This window comes from Pseudophryne corroboree, unplaced genomic scaffold (assembly GCF_028390025.1).
Source record: "Pseudophryne corroboree isolate aPseCor3 unplaced genomic scaffold, aPseCor3.hap2 scaffold_316, whole genome shotgun sequence".
NCBI classification, from domain to species: domain Eukaryota; kingdom Metazoa; phylum Chordata; class Amphibia; order Anura; family Myobatrachidae; genus Pseudophryne; species Pseudophryne corroboree.
Window position 1 is genome coordinate 326,920 of NW_026969839.1, and position 21,597 is coordinate 348,516.

Consider the following 21,597-nt stretch of genomic DNA (forward strand, 5'->3'; position numbering starts at 1 on the left):
TAATGAACAAAAAAAAAATGCATATAGCAAAGGATAGTTTCAATCTGCCTACCTCTGGGTTATGGGCCCAGCATGCTTCCAGTGCAGTACTCTGCTGCACATGTAAGTGCAAGAGATCCTGAAGCACTCACTCATCATGCGAAAGTACCAATGTGTTTCTTCATTGGTTGCTGGAAGAAACATCTTACAAAAACTCTCCAGATTATTGACTTTTTAAAGTTTTTCTAGGAAACGTTCTAGATGAATGCTTATTAGTCTTTGTCAGTATGTACTTTTTGCAAAGTGTCTCTGTGGCGCAATCGGTTAGTGTGTTCAGCTATTAATCAAAAGGTTGGTGGTTCAATCCCACCCAGGGACGTAATTGACCTTGTGATCAGATTTTGGTGATATTTAAGTAGACAAGTCAAAATTTCGAAAACCCCTGTTATGGTGTAGGGTACCTGGCCTTCTCTGATGTAATCAGAGTTAGATTTGATTCAGTGATTTTATAAAAACAGCTAGGAAGCACAATTTAGCAGTGGGTTGCAGAGAAAAAAGAAATATGCTGGCAAAAAAATCCAATTGACTGATTAAACAGCTCTTCATTTTCTGGCTTTATTTTTATGCTAACATGAAGGTGCTTCTCCCAGGGCAAGGCTCACCCATTGCACTCTGGGTGTGCTGCCCCTGCGATTTCCCCAAATGTGGGAAACTTGACTGCATAATTTGTGTTTCCCCTGGTCGGCTCTCGTATAATTCAGATCTCTTTGTCTCAGGTCTCTCTCCAGCCTAGTTTGCTGTCTGTTTCCACTTCTCTTTTCTTCAGCCGCTCCCTTCTATACCCTTGTGCACTATCCTGACTTCTCCTCCAGTCTGCTTACTTTGTGCCTTCCAATGCACAATGCAAACTACAGGAAGTGCTGCAGGGCCCACACCCTTTTACTTGCCTTACAGAGCAGCTCTGGAGCTGTTACAGTGCCCAGCTGCTGCAAGAAATCAGCTTGAATGCTTCAGGGGATGGGGCATGGCCAACATGAGCCCCACACTAAAGGAGGGTGGAGGTGTTTAATGCGAACTAGGGGTCATCCAAGCACCGCAAAAGGCCGCCATGCCCTGCACGCCCATTTTCTCTTTTCATATGCAGATGAGGGTTGAAGCCAACTTTGACCCACTGCTTGGATGACATCACCGTATGCAAATCCGTCTTCTGCAGAACTTCCCCCAGGAATGCTTGCACTAGTTGTTGCATTTGGTTTGTTGTTTGGGGGTGCTTCAGTATTAGGCAGCCTTCTGCCCTCCCATGTTCATCTGAAAATATGTGTTCTCCCTGCAGTTGTTGTCCCCAGATGAGAGTTCCCTTGTGCTGCCTCAGTTGAATCTCCTTTACTTGACAGAGATGTGCATGAGCAGCGGCCCTCCCCAGCCCTATTCCAAATCATACTTATTTTGCATAGGAGATACCATGGTCATGAAGATTGTTCTCCCAGGGTGAGGTTCATTCATTGCATTTTGGGTATGCTGACCCCTGTGATTTCCCCAAATGTGGGAAACTTGACTGCATTATTTGTGGTAGTGGGGGACTGTGTTTGTGCTTTCCTCTGGTCAGCTCTGGTAAAAGTCAGATTTCTTTGTCTCAGATTTTCCTCTAGCCTTGTTCTTCTTTCGAGAGTTCCCTTGTGCTGCCTCAGTTGGATCTCCTTCACTTTACAGGGGGGTACCCGAGCAGCGACCCTCCCCAGCTCTAGCCCAACTTCTACTTACCTGCCAGGTGAGATACTATGATCATGAAGGTGCTTCTCCCAGGGCAAGGCTCACCCATTGCACTCTGGGTGTGCTGCCCCTGCGATTTCCCCAAATGTGGGAAACTTGACTGCATAATTTGTGTTTCCCTTGGTCGGCTCTCGTATAATTCAGATCTCTTTGTCTCAGGTCTCTCTCCAGCCTAGTTTGCTGTCTGTTTCCACTTCTCTTTTCTTCAGCCGCTCCCTTCTATACCCTTGTGCACTATCCTGACTTCTCCTCCCGTCTGCTTACTTTGTGCCTTCCAATGCACAATGCAAACTACAGGTAGTGCTTCAGGGCCCACACCCTTTTACTTGCCTTACAGAGCAGCTCTGGAGCTGTTACAGTGCCCAGCTGCTGCAAGAAATCAGCTTGAATGCTTCAGGGGATGGGGCATGGCCAACATGAGCCCCACACCAAAGGAGGGTGGGGGTGTTTAATGCGAACTAGGGGTCATCCAAGCACTGCAAAAGGCCGCCATGCCCTGCATGCCCCTTTTCTCTTTTCATATGCAGATGAGGGTTCCAGTCAACTTTGGCCCACTGCTTGGATAACATCACCATATGCAAATCCGTCTGCTGCAGACCTTCCCCCAGGAGTGCTTGTACTAGTTGTTGCATATGGTTTGATATTTGATGGTGCTTCAGTATTAGGCAGCCTTCCGCCCTCCCATGTTCATCTGAAAAGATGTGGTCTCCCTGCAGTTGTTGTCCCCAGATGAGAGTTCCCTTGTGCTGCCTCAGTTGAATCTCCTTTGCTTGACAGAGATGTGCCTGAGCAGCGGCCCTCACCAGCCCTATCCCAAATCATACTTATTTTGCATAGGAGATACCATGGTCATGAAGATTGTTCTCCCAGGGTGAGGTTCATTCATTGCATTCTGGGTATGCTGACCCCTGTGATTTTCCCAAATGTGGGAAACTCGACTGCATTATTTGTGGTAGTGGGGGACTGTGTTTGTGCTTTCCTCTGGTCAGCTCTGGTAAAAGTCAGATTTCTTTGTCTCAGATCTTCCTCTAGCCTTGTTCTTCTTTCGAGAGTTCCCTGGTGCTGCCTCAGTTGGATCTCCTTCACTTCACAGGGGGGAACCCGAGCAGCGACCCTCCCCAGCTCTAGCCCAACTCCTACTTACCTGCCAGGTGAGATACTATGATCATGAAGGTGCTTCTCCCAGGGCAAGGCTCACCCATTGCACTCTGGGTGTGCTGCCCCTGCGATTTCCCCAAATGTGGGAAACTTGACTGCATAATTTGTGTTTCCCCTGGTCGGCTCTCGTATAATTCAGATCTCTTTGTCTCAGGTCTCTCTCCAGCCTAGTTTGCTGTCTGTTTCCACTTCTCTTTTCTTCAGCCGCTCCCTTCTATACCCTTGTGCACTATCCTGACTTCTCCTCCCGTCTGCTTACTTTGTGCCTTCCAATGCACAATGCGAACTACAGGTAGTGCTGCAGGGCCCACACCCTTTTACTTGCCTTACAGAGCAGCTCTGGAGCTGTTACAGTGCCCAGCTGCTGCAAGAAATCAGCTTGAATGCTTCAGGGGCTGGGGCATAGCCAACATGAGCCCCACACCAAAGGAGGGTGGAGGTGTTTAATGCAAACTAGGGGTCAGCCAAGCGCCGCAAAAGGCCACCATGCCCTGCACGCCCCTTTTCTCTTTTCATATGCAGACGAGGGTTGAAGCCAACTTTGACCCACTGCTTGGATGACATCACCATATGCAAATCCATCTGCGGCAGGCCTTCCCCCAGGAATGCTTGCACTAGTTGTTGCATTTGGTTTGTTGTTTGGGGGTGCTTCAGTATTAGGCAGCCTTCTGCCCTCCCATGTTCATCTGAAAATATATGTTCTCCCTGCAGTTGTTGTCCCAAGATGAGAGTTCCCTTGTGCTGCCTCAGTTGAATCTCCTTTACTTGACAGAGATGTGCATGAGCAGCGGCCCTCCCCAGCCCTATTCCAAATCATACTTATTTTGCATAGGAGATACCATGGTCATGAAGATTTTTCTCCCAGGGTGAGGTTCATTCATTGCATTTTGGGTATGCTGACCCCTGTGATTTCCCCAAATGTCGGAAACTTGACTGCATTATTTGTGGTAGTGGGAGACTGTGTTTGTGCTTTCCTCTGGTCAGCTCTGGTAAAAGTCAGATTTCTTTGTCTCAGATTTTCCTTTAGCCTTGTTCTTCTTTCGAGAGTTCCCTTGTGCTGCCTCAGTTGGATCTCCTTCACTTTACAGGGGGGTACCCGAGCAGCGACCCTCCCCAGCTCTAGCCCAACTCCTACTTACCTGCCAGGTGAGATACTATGATCATGAAGGTGCTTCTCCCAGGGCAAGGCTCACCCATTGTACTCTGGGTGTGATGCTCCTGCGATTTCCCCAAATGTGGGAATCTTGACTGCATAATTTGTGTTTCCCCTGGTCGGCTCACGTATAATTCAGATCTCTTTGTCTCAGGTCTCTCTCCAGCCTAGTTTGCTGTCTGTTTCCACTTCTCTTTTCTTCAGCCGCTCCCTTCTATACCCTTGTGCACTATCCTGACTTCTCCTCCCATCTGCTTACTTTGTGCCTTCCAATGCACAATGCAAACTACAGGTAGTGCTGCAGGGCCCACACCCTTTTACTTGCCTTACAGAGCAGCTCTGGAGCTGTTACAGTGCCCAGCTGCTGCAAGAAATCAGCTTGAATGCTTCAGGGGCTGGGGCATAGCCAACATGAGCCCCACACCGAAGGAGGGTGGAGGTGTTTAATGCGAACTAGGGGTCATCCAAGCACCGCAAAAGGCCGCCATGCCCTGCACGCCCCTTTTCTCTTTTCATATGCAGATGAGGGTTGAAGCCAACTTTGACCCACTGCTTGGATGACATCACCGTATGCAAATCCATCTTCTGCAGAACTTCCCCCAGGAATGCTTGCACTAGTTGTTGCATTTGGTTTGTTGTTTGGGGGTGCTTCAGTATTAGGCAGCCTTCTGCCCTCCCATGTTCATCTGAAAATATGTGTTCTCCCTGCAGTTGTTGTCCCCAGATGAGAGTTCCCTTGTGCTGCCTCAGTTGAATCTCCTTTACTTGACAGAGATGTGCATGAGCAGCGGCCCTTCCCAGCCCTATTCCAAATCATACTTATTTTGCATAGGAGATACCATGGTCATGAAGATTGTTCTCCCAGGGTGAGGTTCATTCATTGCATTTTGGGTATGCTGACCTCTGTGATTTCCCCAAATGTGGGAAACTTGACTGCATTATTTGTGGTAGTGGGGGACTGTGTTTGTGCTTTCCTCTGGTCAGCTCTGGTAAAAGTCAGATTTCTTTGTCTCAGATCTTCCTCTAGCCTTGTTCTTCTTTCGAGAGTTCCCTTGTGCTGCCTCAGTTGGATCTCCTTCACTTTACAGGGGGGTACCCGAGCAGCGACCCTCCCCAGCTCTAGCCCAACTCCTACTTACCTGCCAGGTGAGATACTATGATCATGAAGGTGCTTCTCCCAGGGCAAGGCTCACCCATTGCACTCTGGGTGTGCTGCTCCTGCGATTTCCCCAAATGTGGGAAACTTGACTGCATAATTTGTGTTTCCCCTGGTCGGCTCTCGTATAATTCAGATCTCTTTGTCTCAGGTCTCTCTCCAGCCTAGTTTGCTGTCTGTTTCCACTTCTCTTTTCTTGAGCCGCTCCCTTCTATGCCCTTGCGCACTATCCTGACTTCTCCTCCTGTCTGCTTACTTTGTGCCTTCCAACGCACAATGCGAACTACAGGTAGTGCTGCAGGGCCCACACCCTTTTACTTGCCTTACAGAGCAGCTCTGGAGCTGTTACAGTGCCCAGCTGCTGCAAGAATTCAGCTTGAATGCTTCAGGGGCTGGGGCATAGCCAACATGAGCCCCACACCAAAGGAGGGTGGAGGTGTTTAATGCAAACTAGGGGTCAGCCAAGCGCCGCAAAAGGCCACCATGCCCTGCACGCCCCTTTTCTCTTTTCATATGCAGACGAGGGTTGAAGCCAACTTTGACCAACTGCTTGGATGACATCACCATATGCAAATCCATCTGCGGCAGGCCTTCCCCCAGGAATGCTTGCACTAGTTGTTGCATTTTGGTTTGTTGTTTGGGGGTGCTTCAGTATTAGGCAGCCTTCTGCCCTCCCATGTTCATCTGAAAATATATGTTCTCCCTGCAGTTGTTGTCCCAAGATGAGAGTTCCCTTGTGCTGCCTCAGTTGAATCTCCTTTACTTGACAGAGATGTGCATGAGCAGCGGCCCTCCCCAGCCCTCTTCCAAATCATACTTATTTTGCATAGGAGATACCATGGTCATGAAGAGTTTTCTCCCAGGGTGAGGTTCATTCATTGCATTTTGGGTATGCTGACCCCTGTGATTTCCCCAAATGTGGGAAACTCGACTGCATTATTTGTGGTAGTGGGAGGCTGTGTTTGTGATTTCTTCTGGTCAGCTCTGGTAAAAGTCAGATTTCTTTGTTTCAGATTTTCCTTTAGCCTTGTTCTTCTTTCGAGAGTTCCCTTGTGCTGCCTCAGTTGGATCTCCTTCACTTAACAGGGGGGTGCCCGAGCAGCGACCCTCCCTAGCTCTAGCCCAACTCCTACTTACCTGCCAGGTGAGATACTATGATCATGAAGGTGCTTCTCCCAGGGCAAGGCTCACCCATTGCACTCTGGGTGTGCTGCCCCTGCGATTTCCCCAAATGTGGGAAACTTGACTGCATAATTTGTGTTTCCCCTGGTCGGCTCTCGTATAATTCAGATCTCTTTGTCTCAGATCTCTCTCCAGCCTAGTTTGCTGTCTGTTTCCACTTCTCTTTTCTTCAGCCGCTCCCTTCTATACCCTTGTGCACTATCCTGACTTCTCCTCCCGTCTGCTTACTTTGTGCCTTCCAATGCACAATGCAAACTACAGGTAGTGCTGCAGGGCCCACACCCTTTTACTTGCCTTACAGAGCGTCTCTGGAGCTGTTACAGTGCCCAGCTGCTGCAAGAAATCTGCTTGAATGCTTCAGGGGATGGGACATGGCCAACATGAGCCCCACACCAAAGGAGGGTGGAGCAGAAGGCTGCCTAATACTGAAGCACCCCCAAACAACAAACCAAATGCAATAACTAGTGCAAGCATTCCTGGGGGAAGGCCTGCCGCAGATGGATTTGCATATGGTGATGTCATCCAAGCAGTGGGTCAAAGGTGGCTTCAACCCTCGTCTGCATATAAAAACAGAAAAGGGGCGTGCAGGGCATGGTGGCCTTTTGCGGCGCTTGACTGACCCCTAGTTTGCATTAAACACCTCCACCCTCCTTCGGTGTGGGGCTCATGTTGGCTATGCCCCAGCCCCTGAAGCATTCAAGCTGATTTCTTGCAGCAGCTGGCCACTGTAACAGCTCCAGAGCTGCTCTGTAAGGCAAGTAAAAGGGTGTGGGCCCTGCAGCACTACCTGTAGTTTGCATTGTGCATTGGAAGGCACAAAGTAAGCAGACGGGAGAAGTCAGGATAGTGCACAAGGGTATAGAAGGGAGCGGCTGAAGAAAAGAGAAGTGGAAACAGACAGCAAACTAGGCTGGAGAGAGACCTGAGACAAAGAGATCTGAATTATACGAGAGCCGACCAGGGGAAACACAAATTATGCAGTCAAGTTTCCCACATTTGGGGAAATCGCAGGAGCAGCACACCCAGAGTACAATGGGTGAGCCTTGCCCTGGGAGAAGCACCTTCATGATCATAGTATCTCACCTGGCAGGTAAGTAGGAGTTGGGCTAGAGCTGGGGAGGGGCGCTGCTCGGGTACCCCCCTGTAAAGTGAAGGAGATCCAACTGAGGCAGCACAAGGGAACTCTCGAAAGAAGAACAAGGCTAAAGGAAAATCTGAGACAAAGAAATCTGACTTTTACCAGAGCTGACCAGAAGAAATCACAAACACAGCCTCCCACTACCACAAATAATGCAGTCAAGTTTCCCACATTTGGGGAAATCACAGGGGTCAGCATACCCAAAATGCAATGAATAAACCTCACCCTGGGAGAAAAATCTTCATGACCATGGTATCTCCTATGCAAAATAAGTATGATTTGGAATAGGGCTGGGGAGGGCCGCTGCTCATGCACATCTCTGTCAAGTAAAGGAGATTTAACTGAGGCAACACAAGGGAACTCTCATCTGGGGACAACAACTGCAGGGAGAACATATATTTTCAGATGAACATGGGAGGGCAGAAGGCTGCCTAATACTGAAGCACCCCCAAACAACAAACCAAATGCAACAACTAGTGCATGCATTCCTGGGGGAAGGCCTGCCGCAGATGGATTTGCATATGGTGATGTCATCCAAGCAGTGGGTCAAAGTTGGCTTCAACCCTCGTCTGCATATGAAAAGAGAAAAGGGGCGTGCAGGGCATGGCGGCCTTTTGCGGTGCTTGGATGACCCCTAGTTCGCATTAAACACCTCCACCCTCTTTTGGTGTGGGGCTCATGTTGGCCATGCCCCATCCCCTGAAGCATTCAAGCAGATTTCTTGCAGCAGCTGGGCACTGTAACAGCTCCAGAGCTGCTCTGTAAGGCAAGTAAAAGGGTGTGGGCCCTGCAGCACTACCTGTAGTTTGCATTGTGCATTGGAAGGCACAAAGTAAGCAGACGGGAGGAGAAGTCAGGATAGTGCACAAGGTTATAGAAGGGAGCGGCTGAAGAAAAGAGAAGTGGAAACAGACAGCAAACTAGGCTGGAGAGAGACCTGAGACAAAGAGATCTGAATTATACGAGAGCCGACCAGGGGAAACACAAATTATGCAGTCAAGTTTCCCACATTTGGGGAAATCGCAGGGGCAGCACACCCAGAGTGCAATGGGTGAGCCTTGCCCTGGGAGAAGCACCATCATGATCATAGTATCTCACCTGGCAGGTAAGTAGGAGTTGGGCTAGAGCTGGGGAGGGTCTCTGCTCGGGCACCCCCCTGTCAAGTGAAGGAGATCCAACTGAGGCAGCACAAGGGAACTCTCAAAAGAAGAACAGGGCTAGAGGAAGATCTGAAACAAAGAAATCTGACTTTTACCAGAGCTGACCAGAGGAAAACACAAACACAGTCCCCCACTACCACAAATAAAGCAGTCGAGTTTCCCACATTTGGGGAAATCACAGGGGTCAGCATACCCAGAATGCAATGAATGAACCTCACCCTGGGAGAATAATCTTCATGACCATGGTATGTCCTATGCAAAATAAGTATGATTTGGGATAGAGCTGGGGTGGGCCGCTGCTCAGGCACATCTCTGTCAAGTTAAGGAGATTCAACTGAGGCAGCACAAGGGAACTCTCATCTGGGGACAACAACTGCAGGGAGACCACATCTTTTCAGATGAACATGGGAGGGCAGAAGGCTGCCTAATACTGAAGCACCCCCAAACAACAAACCAAATGCAACAACTAGTGCAAGCATTCCTGGGGGAAGTTCTGCAGAAGACGGATTTGCATACGGTGATGTCATCCAAGCAGTGGGTCAAAGTTGGCTTCAACCCTCATCTGCATATGAAAAGAGAAAAGGGGCGTGCAGGGCATGGCGGCTTTTTGCGGTGCTTGGATGACCCCTAGTTCGCATTAAACACCTCCACCTTCCTTTGGTGTGGGGCTCATGTTGGCCATGCCCCATCCCCTGAAGCATTCAAGCTGATTTCTTGCAGCAGCTGGGCACTGTAACAGCTCCAGAGCTGCTCTGTAAGGCAAGTAAAAGGGTGTGGGCCCTGCAGCACTACCTGTAGTTTGCATTGTGCATTGGAAGGCACAAAGTAAGCAGACGGGAGGAGAAGTCAGGATAGTGCACAAGGGTATAGAAGGGAGCGGCTGAAGAAAAGAGAAGTGGAAACAGACAGCAAACTAGGCTGGAGAGAGACCTGAGACAAAGAGATCTGAATTATACGAGAGCCGACCAGGGGAAACACAAATTATGCAGTCAAGTTTCCCACATTTGGGGAAATCGCAGGAGCAGCACACCCAGAGTACAATGGGTGAGCCTTGCCCTGGGAGAAGCACCTTCATGATCATAGTATCTCACCTGGCAGGTAAGTAGGAGTTGGGCTAGAGCTGGGGAGGGTCGCTGCTCGGGTACCCCCCTGTAAAGTGAAGGAGATCCAACTGAGGCAGCACAAGGGAACTCTCGAAAGAAGAACAAGGCTAAAGGAAAATCTGAGACAAAGAAATCTGACTTTTACCAGAGCTGACCAGAGGAAAGCACAAACACAGTCTCCCACTACCACAAATAATGCAGTCAAGTTTCCCACATTTGGGGAAATCACAGGGGTCAGCATACCCAAAATGCAATGAATGAACCTCACCCTGGGAGAAAAATCTTCATGACCATGGTATCTCCTATGCAAAATAAGTATGATTTGGAATAGGGCTGGGGAGGGCCGCTGCTCATGCACATCTCTGTCAAGTAAAGGAGATTCAACTGAGGCAGCACAAGGGAACTCTCATCTTGGGACAACAACTGCAGGGAGAACACATATTTTCAGATGAACATGGGAGGGCAGAAGGCTGCCTAATACTGAAGCACCTCCAAACAACAAACCAAATGCAACAACTAGTGCAAGCATTCCTGGGGGAAGGCCTGCCGCAGATGGATTTGCATATGGTGATGTCATCCAAGCAGTGGGTCAAAGTTGGCTTCAACCCTCGTCTGCATATGAAAACAGAAAAGGGGCGTGCAGGGCATGGTGGCCTTTTGCGGCGCTTGTCTGACCCCTAGTTTGCATTAAACACCTCCACCCTCCTTCGGTGTGGGGCTCATGTTGGCTATGCCCCAGCCCCTGAAGCATTCAAGCTGATTTCTTGCAGCAGCTGGGCACTGTAACAGCTCCAGAGCTGCTCTGTAAGGCAAGTAAAAGGGTGTGGGCCCTGCAGCACTACCTGTAGTTTGCATTGTGCATTGGAAGGCACAAAGTAAGCAGACGGGAGGAGAAGTCAGGATAGTGCACAAGGGTATAGAAGGGAGCGGCTGAAGAAAAGAGAAGTGGAAACAGACAGCAAACTAGGCTGGAGAGAGACCTGAGACAAAGAGATCTGAATTATACGAGAGCCGACCAGGGGAAACACAAATTATGCAGTCAAGTTTCCCACATTTGGGGAAATCGCAGGAGCAGCACACCCAGAGTACAATGGGTGAGCCTTGCCCTGGGAGAAGCACCTTCATGATCATAGTATCTCACCTGGCAGGTAAGTAGGAGTTGGGCTAGAGCTGGGGAGGGTCGCTGCTCGGGTACCCCCCTGTAAAGTGAAGGAGATCCAACTGAGGCAGCACAAGGGAACTCTCGAAAGAAGAACAAGGCTAAAGGAAAATCTGAGACAAAGAAATCTGACTTTTACCAGAGCTGACCAGAGGAAAGCACAAACACAGTCTCCCACTACCACAAATAATGCAGTCAAGTTTCCCACATTTGGGGAAATCACAGGGGTCAGCATACCCAAAATGCAATGAATGAACCTCACCCTGGGAGAAAAATCTTCATGACCATGGTATCTCCTATGCAAAATAAGTATGATTTGGAATAGGGCTGGGGAGGGCCGCTGCTCATGCACATCTCTGTCAAGTAAAGGAGATTCAACTGAGGCAGCACAAGGGAACTCTCATCTTGGGACAACAACTGCAGGGAGAACACATATTTTCAGATGAACATGGGAGGGCAAAAGGCTGCCTAATACTGAAGCACCCCCAAACAACAAACCAAATGCAACAACTAGTGCAAGCATTCCTGGGGGAAGTTCTGCAGAAGACGGATTTGCATACGGTGATGTCATCCAAGCAGTGGGTCAAAGTTGGCTTCAACCCTCATCTGCATATGAAAAGAGAAAAGGGGCGTGCAGGGCATGGCGGCCTTTTGCGGTGCTTGGATGACCCCTAGTTCGCATTAAACACCTCCACCCTCCTTTGGTGTGGGGCTCATGTTGGCCATGCCCCATCCCCTGAAGCATTCAAGCTGATTTCTTGCAGCAGCTGGGCACTGTAACAGCTCCAGAGCTGCTCTGTAAGGCAAGTAAAAGGGTGTGGGCCCTGCAGCACTACATGTAGTGTGCATTGTGCATTGGAAGGCACAAAGTAAGCAGACGGGAGGAGAAGTCAGGATAGTGCACAAGGGTATAGAAGGGAGCGGCTGAAGAAAAGAGAAGTGGAAACAGACAGCAAACTAGGCTGGAGAGAGACCTGAGACAAAGAGATCTGAATTATACGAGAGCCGACCAGGGGAAACACAAATTATGCAGTCAAGTTTCCCACATTTGGGGAAATCGCAGGGGCAGCACACTCAGAGTGCAATGGGTGAGCCTTGCCCTGGGAGAAGCACCTTCATGATCATAGTATCTCACCTGGCAGGTAAGTAGGAGTTGGGCTAGAGCTGGGGAAAGTCGCTGTTCGGGCACCCCCCTGTCAAGTGAAAGAGATCCAACTGAGGCAGCACAAGGGAACTCTCGAAAGAAGAACAAGGCTAGAGGAAGATCTGAGACAAAGAAATCTGACTTTTTCCAGAGCTGACCAGAGGAAAGCACAAACACAGTCCCCCACTACCACAAATAATGCAGTCGAGTTTCCCACATTTGGGGAAATCACAGGGGTCAGCATACCCAAAATGCAATGAATGAACCTCACCCTGGGAGAACAATCTTCATGACCATGGTATCTCCTATGCAAAATAAGTATGATTTGGGATAGGGCTGGGGAGGGCCGCTGCTCATGCACATCTCTGTCAAGTAAAGGAGATTCAACTGAGGCAGCACAAGGAAACTCTCATCTGGGGACAACAACTGCAGGGAGAACACATATTTTCAGATGAACATGGGAGGGCAGAAGGCTGCCTAATACTGAAGCACCCCCAAACAACAAACCAAATGCAACAACTAGTACAAGCATTCCTGGGGGAAGTTCTGCAGAAGACGGAATTGCATACGGTGATGTCATCCAAGCAGTGGGCCAAAGTTGGCTGGAACCCTCATCTGCATATGAAAAGAGAAAAGGGGTATGCAGGGCATGGCGGCCTTTTGCGGCGCTTGGATGACCCTTAGTTCGCATTAAACACCTCCACCCTCCTTCGGTGTGGGGCTCATGTTGGCCATGCCCCATCCCCTGAAGCATTCAAGCTGATTTCTTGCAGCAGCTTGGCACTGTAACAGCTCCAGAGCTGTTCAGTAAGGCAAGTAAAAGGGTGTGGGCCCTGCAGCACTACCTGTAGTTTGCATTGCGCATTGGAAGGCACAAAGTAAGCAGACAGGAGGAGAAGTCAGGATAGTGCACAAGGGTATAAAAGGGAGCGGCTCAAGAAAAGAGAAGTTGAAACAGACAGCAAACTAGGCTGGAGAGAGACCTGAGACAAAGAGATCTGAATTATACGAGACCTGACCAGGGGAAACACAAATTATGCAGTCAAGTTTCCCACATTTGGGGAAATCGCAGGGGCAGCACAACCAGAGTGCAATGGGTGAGCCTTGCCCTGGGAGAAGCACCTTCATGATCATAGTATCTCACCTGGCAGGTAAGTAGGAGTTGGGCTAGAGCTGGGGAGGGTCGCTGCTCGGGCACCCCCCTGTCAAGTGAAGGAGATCCAACTGAGGCAGCACAAGGAAACTCTCGAAAGAAGAACAAGGCTAGAGGAAGATCTGAAACAAAGAAATTTGACTTTTACCAGAGCTGACCAGAGGAAAACACAAACACAGTCCCCCACTACCAACAAATAAAGCAGTCGCGTTTCCCACATTTGGGGAAATCACAGGGGTCAGCATACCCAGAATGCAATGAATGAACCTCACCCTGGGAGAGTAATCTTCATGACCATGGTATCTCCTATGCAAAATAAGTATGATTTGGGATAGGGCTGGGGAGGGCCGCTGCTCATGCACATCTCTGTCAAGTAAAGGAGATTCAACTGAGGCAGCACAAGGGAACTCTCATCTGGGGACAACAACTGCAGGGAGAACACATATTTTCAGATGAACATGGGAGGGCAGAAGGCTGCCTAATACTGAAGCACCCCCAAACAACAAACCAAATGCAACAACTAGTGCAAGCATTCCTGGGGGAAGTTCTGCAGAAGACGGATTTGCATACGGTGATGTCATCCAAGCAGTGGGTCAAAGTTGGCTTCAACCCTCATCTGCATATGAAAAGAGAAAAGGGGCGTGCAGGGCATGGCGGCCTTTTGCGGTGCTTGGATGACCCCTAGTTCGCATTAAACACCCCCACCCTCCTTTGGTGTGGGGCTCATGTTTGCCATGCCCCATCCCCTGAAGCATTCAAGCTGATTTATTGCAGCAGCTGGGCACTGTAACAGCTCCAGAGCTGCTCTGAACGGCAAGTAAAAGGGTGTGGGCCCTGCAGCACTACCTGTAGTTTGCATTGTGCATTGGAAGGCACAAAGTAAGCAGACGGGAGAAGTCAGGATAGTGCGCAAGGGCATAGAAGGGAGCGGCTCAAGAAAAGAGAAGTTGAAACAGACAGCAAACTAGGCTGGAGAGAGACCTGAGACAAAGAGATCTGAATTATACGAGAGCCGACCAGGGGAAACACAAATTATGCAGTCAAGTTTCCCACATTTGGGGAAATCGCAGGAGCAGCACACCCAGAGTGCAATGGGTGAGCCTTGCCCTGGGAGATGCACCTTCCTGATTATAGTATCTCACCTGGCAGGTAAGTAGGAGTTGGGCTAGAGCTTGGGAGGGTCGCTGCTCGGGCACCCCCCTGTCAAGTGAAGGAGATCCAACTGAGGCAGCACAAGGAAACTCTCGAAAGAAGAACAAGGCTAGAGGAAGATCTGAGACAAAGAAATCTGACTTTTACCAGAGCTGACCAGAGGAAAGCACAAACACAGTCCCCCACTACCACAAATAATGCAGTCGAGTTTCCCCAAATTTGGGAAAATCACAGGGGTCAGCATACCCAGAATGCAATGAATGAACCTCACCCTGGGAGAACAATCTTCATGACCATGGTATCTCCTATGCAAAATAAGTATGATTTAGGATAGGGCTGAGGAGGGCCGCTGCTCAGGCACATCTCTGTCAAGTAAAGGAGATTCAACTGAGGCAGCACAAGGGAACTCTCATCTGGGGACAACAACTGCAGGGAGAACACATATTTTCAGATGAACATGGGAGGGCAGAAGGCTGCCTAATACTGAAGCACCCCCAAACAACAAACCAAATGCAACAACTAGTGCAAGCATTCCTGGGGGAAGGCCTGCAGCAGATGGATTTGCATACGGTGATGTCATCCAAGCAGTGGGTCAAAGTTGGCTTCAACCCTCGTCTGCATATGAAAAGAGAAAAGGGGCGTGCAGGGCATGGCGGCCTTTTGCGGCGCTTGGATGACCCCTAGTTCGCATTAAACACCTCCACCCTCCTTCGGTGTGGAGCTCATGTTGGCTATGCCCCAGCCCCTGAAGCATTCAAGCTGATTTCTTGCAGCAGCTGGGCACTGTAACAGCTCCAGAGCTGCTCTGTACGGCAAGTAAAAGGGTGTGGGCCCTGCAGCACTACCTGTAGTTTGCATTGTGCATTGGAAGGCACAAAGTAAGCAGACAGGAGGAGAAGTCAGGATAGTGCACAAGGGTATAAAAGGGAGGGGCTCATGAAAAAAGAAGTGGAAACAGACAGCAAACTAGGCTGGAGAGAGACCTGAGACAAAGAGATCTGAATTATACGAGAGCCGACCAGGGGAAACACAAATTATGCAGTCAAGCTTCCCACATTTGGGGAAATCAGAGTGCAATGGGTGAGCCTTGCCCTGGGAGAAGCACCTTTATGATCATAGTATCTCACCTGGCAGGTAAGTAGGAGTTGGGCTAGAGCTGGGGAGGGTCGCTGCTCGGGCACCCCCCTGTCAAGTGAAAGAGATCCAACTGAGGCAGCACAAGGGAACTCTCGAAAGAAGAACAAGGCTAGAGGAAGATCTGAGACAAATAAATCTGACTTTTACCAGAGCTGACCAGAGGAAAGCACAAACACAGTCCCCCACTACCACAAATAATGCAGTCGAGTTTCCCACATTTGGGGAAATCACAGGGGTCAGCATACCCAGAATACAATGAATGAACCTCACCCTGGGAGAACAATCTTCATGACCATGGTATCTCCTATGCAAAATAAGTATGATTTGGGATAGGGCTGGGGAGGGCCGCTGCTCAGGCACATCTCTGTCAAGTAAAGGAGATTCAACTGAGGCAGCACAAGGGAACTCTCATCTGGGGACAACAACTGCAGGGAGAACACATATTTTCAGATGAACATGGGAGGGCAGAAGGCTGCCTAATACTGAAGCACCCCCAAACAACAAACCAAATGCAACAACTAGTGCAAGCATTCCTGGGGGAAGGCCTGCAGCAGATGAATTTTAAAGCCTCCTGTTAGTGCTTCATCTACACGTTATAGCCCTGAATTTTCCAATGCCTATCTCTTTGCAAAAGAGAGATATCGGCAAGGAATAGCTGTATTGTACCTTTGCATTTTTCTCCCAAACGAAAGACACTAGAATGAAAATTTTAAAGCCTCCTGTTAGTGCTTCATCTACACGTTATAGCCCTGAATTTTCCAATGCCTATCTCTGTGCAAAAGAGAGATATCGGCAAGGAAATGCTGTATTGTACCTTTGCATTTTTCTCCCAAACGAAAGACACTAGAATGAAAATTTTAAAGCCTCCTGTTAGTGCTTCATCTACACGTTATAGCCCTGCATTTTCCAATGCCTATCTCTTTGCAAAAGAGAGATATCGGCAAGGAAAAGCTGCATTGTACCTTTGCATTTTTCTCCCAAACGAAAGACACTAGAATGAAAATTGTAAAGCCTCCTGTTAGTGCTTCATCTACACGTTATAGCCCTGCATTTTCCAATGCCTAGCTCTTTGCAAAAGAGAGATATTGGCAAGGAAAAGCTGTATTGTACCTTTGCATTTTTCTCCCAAACGAAGGACACTAGGTTGAAAATTTTAAAGCCTCCTATTAGTGCTTCATCTACACGTTATAGCCCTGAATTTTCCAATGCCTATCTCTTTGCAAAAGAGAGATATCGGCAAGGAAAAGCTGCATTGTACTTTTGCATTTTTCTCCCAAACGAAAGACACTAGAATGAAAATTTTAAAGCCTCCTTTTAGTGCTTCATCTACACGTAATAGTCCTGAATTTTCCAATGCCTATCTCTTTGCAAAAGAGAGATATCGGCAAGGAAATGCTGTATTGTACCTTTGCATTTTTCTCCCAAACGAAAGACACTAGAATGAAAATTTTAAAGCCTCCTGTTAGTGCTTCATCTACACGTTATAGCCCTGCATTTTCCTATGCCTATCTCTTTGCAAAAGAGAGATATCGGCAAGGAAAAGCTGTATTGTACCTTTGCATTTTTCTCCCAAACGAAAGACACTAGAATGAAAATTGTAAAGCCTCCTGTTAGTGCTTCATCTACACGTTATAGCCCTGAATTTTCCAATGCCTATCTCTTTGCAAAAGAGAGATATCGGCAAGGAAAAACTGTATTGTACCTTTGCATTTTTCTCCCAAACGAAAGACACTAGAATGAAAATTTTAAAGCCTCCTGTTAGTGCTTCATCTACACGTTATAGCCCTGAATTTTCCAATGCCTAGCTCTTTGCAAAAGAGAGATATTGGCAAGGAAAAGCTGTATTGTACCTTTGCATTTTTCTCCCAAACGAAGGACACTAGATTGAAAATTTTAAAGCCTCCTATTAGTGCTTCATCTACACGTTATAGCCCTGAATTTTCCAATGCCTATCTCTTTGCAAAAGAGAGATATCGGCAAGGAAAAGCTGCATTGTACTTTTGCATTTTTCTCCCAAACGAAAGACACTAGAATGAAAATTTTAAAGCCTCCTGTTAGTGCTTCATCTACACGTTATAGCCCTGAATTTTCCAATGCCTATCTCTGTGCAAAAGAGAGATATCGGCAAGGAAATGCTGTATTGTACCTTTGCATTTTTCTCCCAAACGAAAGACACTAGAATGAAAATTTTAAAGCCTCCTGTTAGTGCTTCATCTACACGTTATAGCCCTGCATTTTCCAATGCCTATCTCTTTGCAAAAGAGAGATATCGGCAAGGAAATGCTGCATTGTACCTTTGCATTTTTCTCCCAAACGAAAGACACTAGAATGAAAATTGTAAAGCCTCCTGTTAGTGCTTCATCTACACGTTATAGCCCTGCATTTTCCAATGCCTAGCTCTTTGCAAAAGAGAGATATTGGCAAGGAAAAGCTGTATTGTACCTTTGCATTTTTCTCCCAAACGAAGGACACTAGATTGAAAATTTTAAAGCCTCCTATTAGTGCTTCATCTACACGTTATAGCCCTGAATTTTCCAATGCCTATCTCTTTGCAAAAGAGAGATATCGGCAAGGAAAAGCTGCATTGTACTTTTGCATTTTTCTCCCAAACGAAAGACACTAGAATGAAAATTTTAAAGCCTCCTTTTAGTGCTTCATCTACACGTAATAGTCCTGAATTTTCCAATGCCTATCTCTTTGCAAAAGAGAGATATCGGCAAGGAAATGCTGTATTGTACCTTTGCATTTTTCTCCCAAACGAAAGACACTAGAATGAAAATTTTAAAGCCTCCTATTAGTGCTTCATCTACACGTTATAGCCCTGCATTTTCCAATGCCTATCTCTTTGCAAAAGAGAGATATCGGCAAGGAAAAGCTGTATTGTACCTTTGCATTTTTCTCCCAAACGAAAGACACTAGAATGAAAATTGTAAAGCCTCCTGTTAGTGCTTCATCTACACGTTATAGCCCTGAATTTTCCAATGCCTATCTCTTTGCAAAAGAGAGATATCGGCAAGGAAAAACTGTATTGTACCTTTGCATTTTTCTCCCAAACGAAAGACACTAGAATGAAAATTGTAAAGCCTCCTGTTAGTGCTTCATCTACACGTTATAGCCCTGCATTTTCCAATGCCTATCTCTTTGCAAAAGAGAGATATCGGCAAGGAAAAGCTGTATTGTACCTTTGCATTTTTCTCCCAAACGAAAGACACTAGAATGAAAATTGTAAAGCCTCCTGTTAGTGCTTCATCTACACGTTATAGCCCTGAATCTTCCAATGCCTATCTCTTTGCAAAAGAGAGATATCGGCAAGGAAAAACTGTATTGTACCTTTGCATTTTTCTCCCAAACGAAAGACACTAGAATGAAAATTTTAAAGCCTCCTGTTAGTGCTTCATCTACACGTTATAGCCCTGAATTTTCCAATGCCTAGCTCTTTGCAAAAGAGAGATATCGGCAAGGAAAAGCTGCATTGTACTTTTGCATTTTTCTCCCAAACGAAAGACACTAGAATGAAAATTTTAAAGCCTCCTTTTAGTGCTTCATCTACACGTAATAGTCCTGAATTTTCCAATGCCTATCTCTTTGCAAAAGAGAGATATCGGCAAGGAAATGCTGTATTGTACCTTTGCATTTTTCTCCCAAACGAAAGACACTAGAATGAAAATTTTAAAGCCTCCTGTTAGTGCTTCATCTACACGTTATAGCCCTGCATTTTCCAATGCCTATCTCTTTGCAAAAGAGAGATATCGGCAAGGAAAAGCTGTATTGTACCTTTGCATTTTTCTCCCAAACGAAAGACACTAGAATGAAAATTGTAAAGCCTCCTGTTAGTGCTTCATCTACACGTTATAGCCCTGAATTTTCCAATGCCTATCTCTTTGCAAAAGAGAGATATCGGCAAGGAAAAACTGTATTGTACCTTTGCATTTTTCTCCCAAACGAAAGACACTAGAATGAAAATTGTAAAGCCTCCTGTTAGTGCTTCATCTACACGTTATAGCCCTGCATTTTCCAATGCCTAGCTCTTTGCAAAAGAGAGATATTGGCAAGGAAAAGCTGTATTGTACCTTTGCATTTTTCTCCCAAACGAAGGACACTAGATTGAAAATTTTAAAGCCTCCTATTAGTGCTTCATCTACACGTTATAGCCCTGCATTTTCCAATGCCTATCTCTTTGCAAAAGAGAGATATCGGCAAGGAAAAGCTGCAATGTACTTTTGCATTTTTCTCCCAAACGAAAGACACTAGAATGAAAATTTTAAAGCCTCCTTTTAGTGCTTCATCTACACGTAATAGTCCTGAATTTTCCAATGCCTATCTCTTTGCAAAAGAGAGATATCGTCAAGGAAATGCTGTATTGTACCTTTGCATTTTTCTCCCAAACGAAAGACACTAGAATGAAAATTTTAAAGCCTCCTGTTAGTGCTTCATCTACACGTTATAGCCCTGCATTTTCCAATGCCTATCTCTTTGCAAAAGAGAGATATCGGCAAGGAAAAGCTGTATTGTACCTTGGCATTTTTCTCCCAAACGAAAGACACTAGAATGAAAATTGTAAAGCCTCCTGTTAGTGCTTCATCTACACGTTATAGCCCTGAATTTTCCAATGCCTATCTCTTTGCAAAAGAGAGATATCGGCAAGGAAAAATTGTATTGTACCTTTGCATTTTTCTCCCAAACGAAAGACACTAGAATGAAAATTTTAAAGCCTCCTGTTAGTGCTTCATCTACACGTTATTGCCCTGAATTTTCCAATGCCTAGCTCTTTGCAAAAGAGAGATATCGGCAAGGAAAAGCTGTATTGTACCTTTGCATTTTTCTCCCAAACGAAGGACACTAGATTGAAAATTTTAAAGCCTCCTATTAGTGCTTCATCTACACGTTATAGCCCTGAATTTTCCAATGCCTATCTCTTTGCAAAAGAGAGATATCGGCAAGGAAAAGCTGTATTGTACCTTTGCATTTTTCTCCCAAACGAAGGACACTAGAATGAAAATTTTAAAGCCTCCTGTTAGTGCTTCATCTACACGTTATAGCCCTGAATTTTCCAATGCCTATCTCTTTGCAAAAGAGAGATATCGGCAAGGAAAAGCTGTATTGTACCTTTGCATTTTTCTCCCAAACGAAAGACACTAGAATGAAAATTTTAAAGCCTCCTGTTAGTGCTTCATCTACACGTTATAGCCCTGCATTTTCCAATGCCTATCTCTTTGCAAAAGAGAGATATCGGCAAGGAAAAGCTGCATTGTACCTTTGCATTTTTCTCCCAAACGAAAGACACTAGAATGAAAATTGTAAAGCCTCCTGTTAGTGCTTCATCTACACGTTATAGCCCTGAATTTTCCAATGCCTATCTCTTTGCAAAAGAGAGATATCGGCAAGGAAAAGCTGCATTGTACTTTTGCATTTTTCTCCCAAACGAAAGACACTAGAATGAAAATTTTAAAGCCTCCTGTTAGTGCTTCATCTACACGTTATAGCCCTGCATTTTCAAATGCCTATCTCTTTGCAAAAGAGAGATATCGGCAAGGAAAAGCTGTATTGTACCTTTGCATTTTTCTCCCAAACGAAAGACACTAGAATGAAAATTGTAAAGCCTCCTGTTAGTGCTTCATCTACACGTTATAGCCCTGAATTTTCCAATGCCTATCTCTTTGCAAAAGAGAGATATCGGCAAGGAAAAACTGTATTGTACCTTTGCATTTTTCTCCCAAACGAAAGACACTAGAATGAAAATTTTAAAGCCTCCTGTTAGTGCTTCATCTACACGTAATAGTCCTGAATTTTCCAATGCCTATCTCTTTGCAAAAGAGAGATATCGGCAAGGAAATGCTGTATTGTACCTTTGCATTTTTCTCCCAAACGAAAGACACTAGAATGAAAATTTTAAAGCCTCCTGTTAGTGCTTCATCTACACGTTATAGCCCTGCATTTTTCAATGCCTATCTCTTTGCAAAAGAGAGATATCGGCAAGGAAAAGCTGTATTGTACCTTTGCATTTTTCTCCCAAACGAAAGACACTAGAATGAAAATTGTAAAGCCTCCTGTTA

At 46.6% G+C, this 21,597-nt stretch overlaps 24 non-coding genes and 1 pseudogene across 24 annotated transcripts; 10 read left to right on the forward strand and 15 right to left on the reverse strand.

Moving 5' to 3' along the window:
• Positions 1-1,416: 1,416 nt before the first annotated feature.
• LOC135017607 (U1 spliceosomal RNA) lies at positions 1,417-1,580 on the forward strand. Its single transcript, XR_010215404.1, has one exon. It is a non-coding gene; the product is annotated as a U1 spliceosomal RNA (small nuclear RNA).
• A 152-nt stretch (positions 1,581-1,732) lies between these two features.
• LOC135017431 (U1 spliceosomal RNA) lies at positions 1,733-1,895 on the forward strand. Its single transcript, XR_010215256.1, has one exon. It is a non-coding gene; the product is annotated as a U1 spliceosomal RNA (small nuclear RNA).
• Positions 1,896-2,569: 674 nt separating this feature from the next.
• On the forward strand, positions 2,570-2,733 carry LOC135017394 (U1 spliceosomal RNA). The gene has a single exon (XR_010215219.1). It is a non-coding gene; the product is annotated as a U1 spliceosomal RNA (small nuclear RNA).
• Positions 2,734-2,885: 152 nt separating this feature from the next.
• Positions 2,886-3,048, forward strand: LOC135017398 (U1 spliceosomal RNA). The gene has a single exon (XR_010215223.1). It is a non-coding gene; the product is annotated as a U1 spliceosomal RNA (small nuclear RNA).
• Positions 3,049-3,722: 674 nt separating this feature from the next.
• LOC135017367 (U1 spliceosomal RNA) lies at positions 3,723-3,886 on the forward strand. The gene has a single exon (XR_010215195.1). It is a non-coding gene; the product is annotated as a U1 spliceosomal RNA (small nuclear RNA).
• Positions 3,887-4,038: 152 nt separating this feature from the next.
• LOC135017542 (U1 spliceosomal RNA) lies at positions 4,039-4,190 on the forward strand (annotated as a pseudogene).
• Positions 4,191-4,875: 685 nt separating this feature from the next.
• LOC135017286 (U1 spliceosomal RNA) lies at positions 4,876-5,039 on the forward strand. Its single transcript, XR_010215116.1, has one exon. It is a non-coding gene; the product is annotated as a U1 spliceosomal RNA (small nuclear RNA).
• A 152-nt stretch (positions 5,040-5,191) lies between these two features.
• On the forward strand, positions 5,192-5,354 carry LOC135017415 (U1 spliceosomal RNA). The gene has a single exon (XR_010215240.1). It is a non-coding gene; the product is annotated as a U1 spliceosomal RNA (small nuclear RNA).
• A 675-nt stretch (positions 5,355-6,029) lies between these two features.
• Positions 6,030-6,193, forward strand: LOC135017355 (U1 spliceosomal RNA). Its single transcript, XR_010215183.1, has one exon. It is a non-coding gene; the product is annotated as a U1 spliceosomal RNA (small nuclear RNA).
• A 152-nt stretch (positions 6,194-6,345) lies between these two features.
• LOC135017399 (U1 spliceosomal RNA) lies at positions 6,346-6,508 on the forward strand. The gene has a single exon (XR_010215224.1). It is a non-coding gene; the product is annotated as a U1 spliceosomal RNA (small nuclear RNA).
• An 825-nt stretch (positions 6,509-7,333) lies between these two features.
• LOC135017459 (U1 spliceosomal RNA) lies at positions 7,334-7,496 on the reverse strand. The gene has a single exon (XR_010215280.1). It is a non-coding gene; the product is annotated as a U1 spliceosomal RNA (small nuclear RNA).
• Positions 7,497-7,648: 152 nt separating this feature from the next.
• On the reverse strand, positions 7,649-7,812 carry LOC135017339 (U1 spliceosomal RNA). The gene has a single exon (XR_010215167.1). It is a non-coding gene; the product is annotated as a U1 spliceosomal RNA (small nuclear RNA).
• Positions 7,813-8,486: 674 nt separating this feature from the next.
• On the reverse strand, positions 8,487-8,649 carry LOC135017443 (U1 spliceosomal RNA). Its single transcript, XR_010215266.1, has one exon. It is a non-coding gene; the product is annotated as a U1 spliceosomal RNA (small nuclear RNA).
• A 152-nt stretch (positions 8,650-8,801) lies between these two features.
• On the reverse strand, positions 8,802-8,965 carry LOC135017349 (U1 spliceosomal RNA). Its single transcript, XR_010215177.1, has one exon. It is a non-coding gene; the product is annotated as a U1 spliceosomal RNA (small nuclear RNA).
• Positions 8,966-9,639: 674 nt separating this feature from the next.
• On the reverse strand, positions 9,640-9,802 carry LOC135017461 (U1 spliceosomal RNA). Its single transcript, XR_010215282.1, has one exon. It is a non-coding gene; the product is annotated as a U1 spliceosomal RNA (small nuclear RNA).
• Positions 9,803-9,954: 152 nt separating this feature from the next.
• LOC135017330 (U1 spliceosomal RNA) lies at positions 9,955-10,118 on the reverse strand. Its single transcript, XR_010215159.1, has one exon. It is a non-coding gene; the product is annotated as a U1 spliceosomal RNA (small nuclear RNA).
• A 674-nt stretch (positions 10,119-10,792) lies between these two features.
• LOC135017462 (U1 spliceosomal RNA) lies at positions 10,793-10,955 on the reverse strand. Its single transcript, XR_010215283.1, has one exon. It is a non-coding gene; the product is annotated as a U1 spliceosomal RNA (small nuclear RNA).
• A 152-nt stretch (positions 10,956-11,107) lies between these two features.
• LOC135017331 (U1 spliceosomal RNA) lies at positions 11,108-11,271 on the reverse strand. The gene has a single exon (XR_010215160.1). It is a non-coding gene; the product is annotated as a U1 spliceosomal RNA (small nuclear RNA).
• Positions 11,272-11,945: 674 nt separating this feature from the next.
• On the reverse strand, positions 11,946-12,108 carry LOC135017498 (U1 spliceosomal RNA). Its single transcript, XR_010215315.1, has one exon. It is a non-coding gene; the product is annotated as a U1 spliceosomal RNA (small nuclear RNA).
• Positions 12,109-12,260: 152 nt separating this feature from the next.
• On the reverse strand, positions 12,261-12,424 carry LOC135017610 (U1 spliceosomal RNA). The gene has a single exon (XR_010215407.1). It is a non-coding gene; the product is annotated as a U1 spliceosomal RNA (small nuclear RNA).
• Positions 12,425-13,098: 674 nt separating this feature from the next.
• On the reverse strand, positions 13,099-13,261 carry LOC135017473 (U1 spliceosomal RNA). Its single transcript, XR_010215293.1, has one exon. It is a non-coding gene; the product is annotated as a U1 spliceosomal RNA (small nuclear RNA).
• A 152-nt stretch (positions 13,262-13,413) lies between these two features.
• On the reverse strand, positions 13,414-13,578 carry LOC135017428 (U1 spliceosomal RNA). Its single transcript, XR_010215253.1, has one exon. It is a non-coding gene; the product is annotated as a U1 spliceosomal RNA (small nuclear RNA).
• Positions 13,579-14,249: 671 nt separating this feature from the next.
• Positions 14,250-14,412, reverse strand: LOC135017515 (U1 spliceosomal RNA). Its single transcript, XR_010215327.1, has one exon. It is a non-coding gene; the product is annotated as a U1 spliceosomal RNA (small nuclear RNA).
• A 152-nt stretch (positions 14,413-14,564) lies between these two features.
• Positions 14,565-14,729, reverse strand: LOC135017472 (U1 spliceosomal RNA). The gene has a single exon (XR_010215292.1). It is a non-coding gene; the product is annotated as a U1 spliceosomal RNA (small nuclear RNA).
• A 972-nt stretch (positions 14,730-15,701) lies between these two features.
• On the reverse strand, positions 15,702-15,865 carry LOC135017602 (U1 spliceosomal RNA). Its single transcript, XR_010215399.1, has one exon. It is a non-coding gene; the product is annotated as a U1 spliceosomal RNA (small nuclear RNA).
• Positions 15,866-21,597: the final 5,732 nt, after the last annotated feature.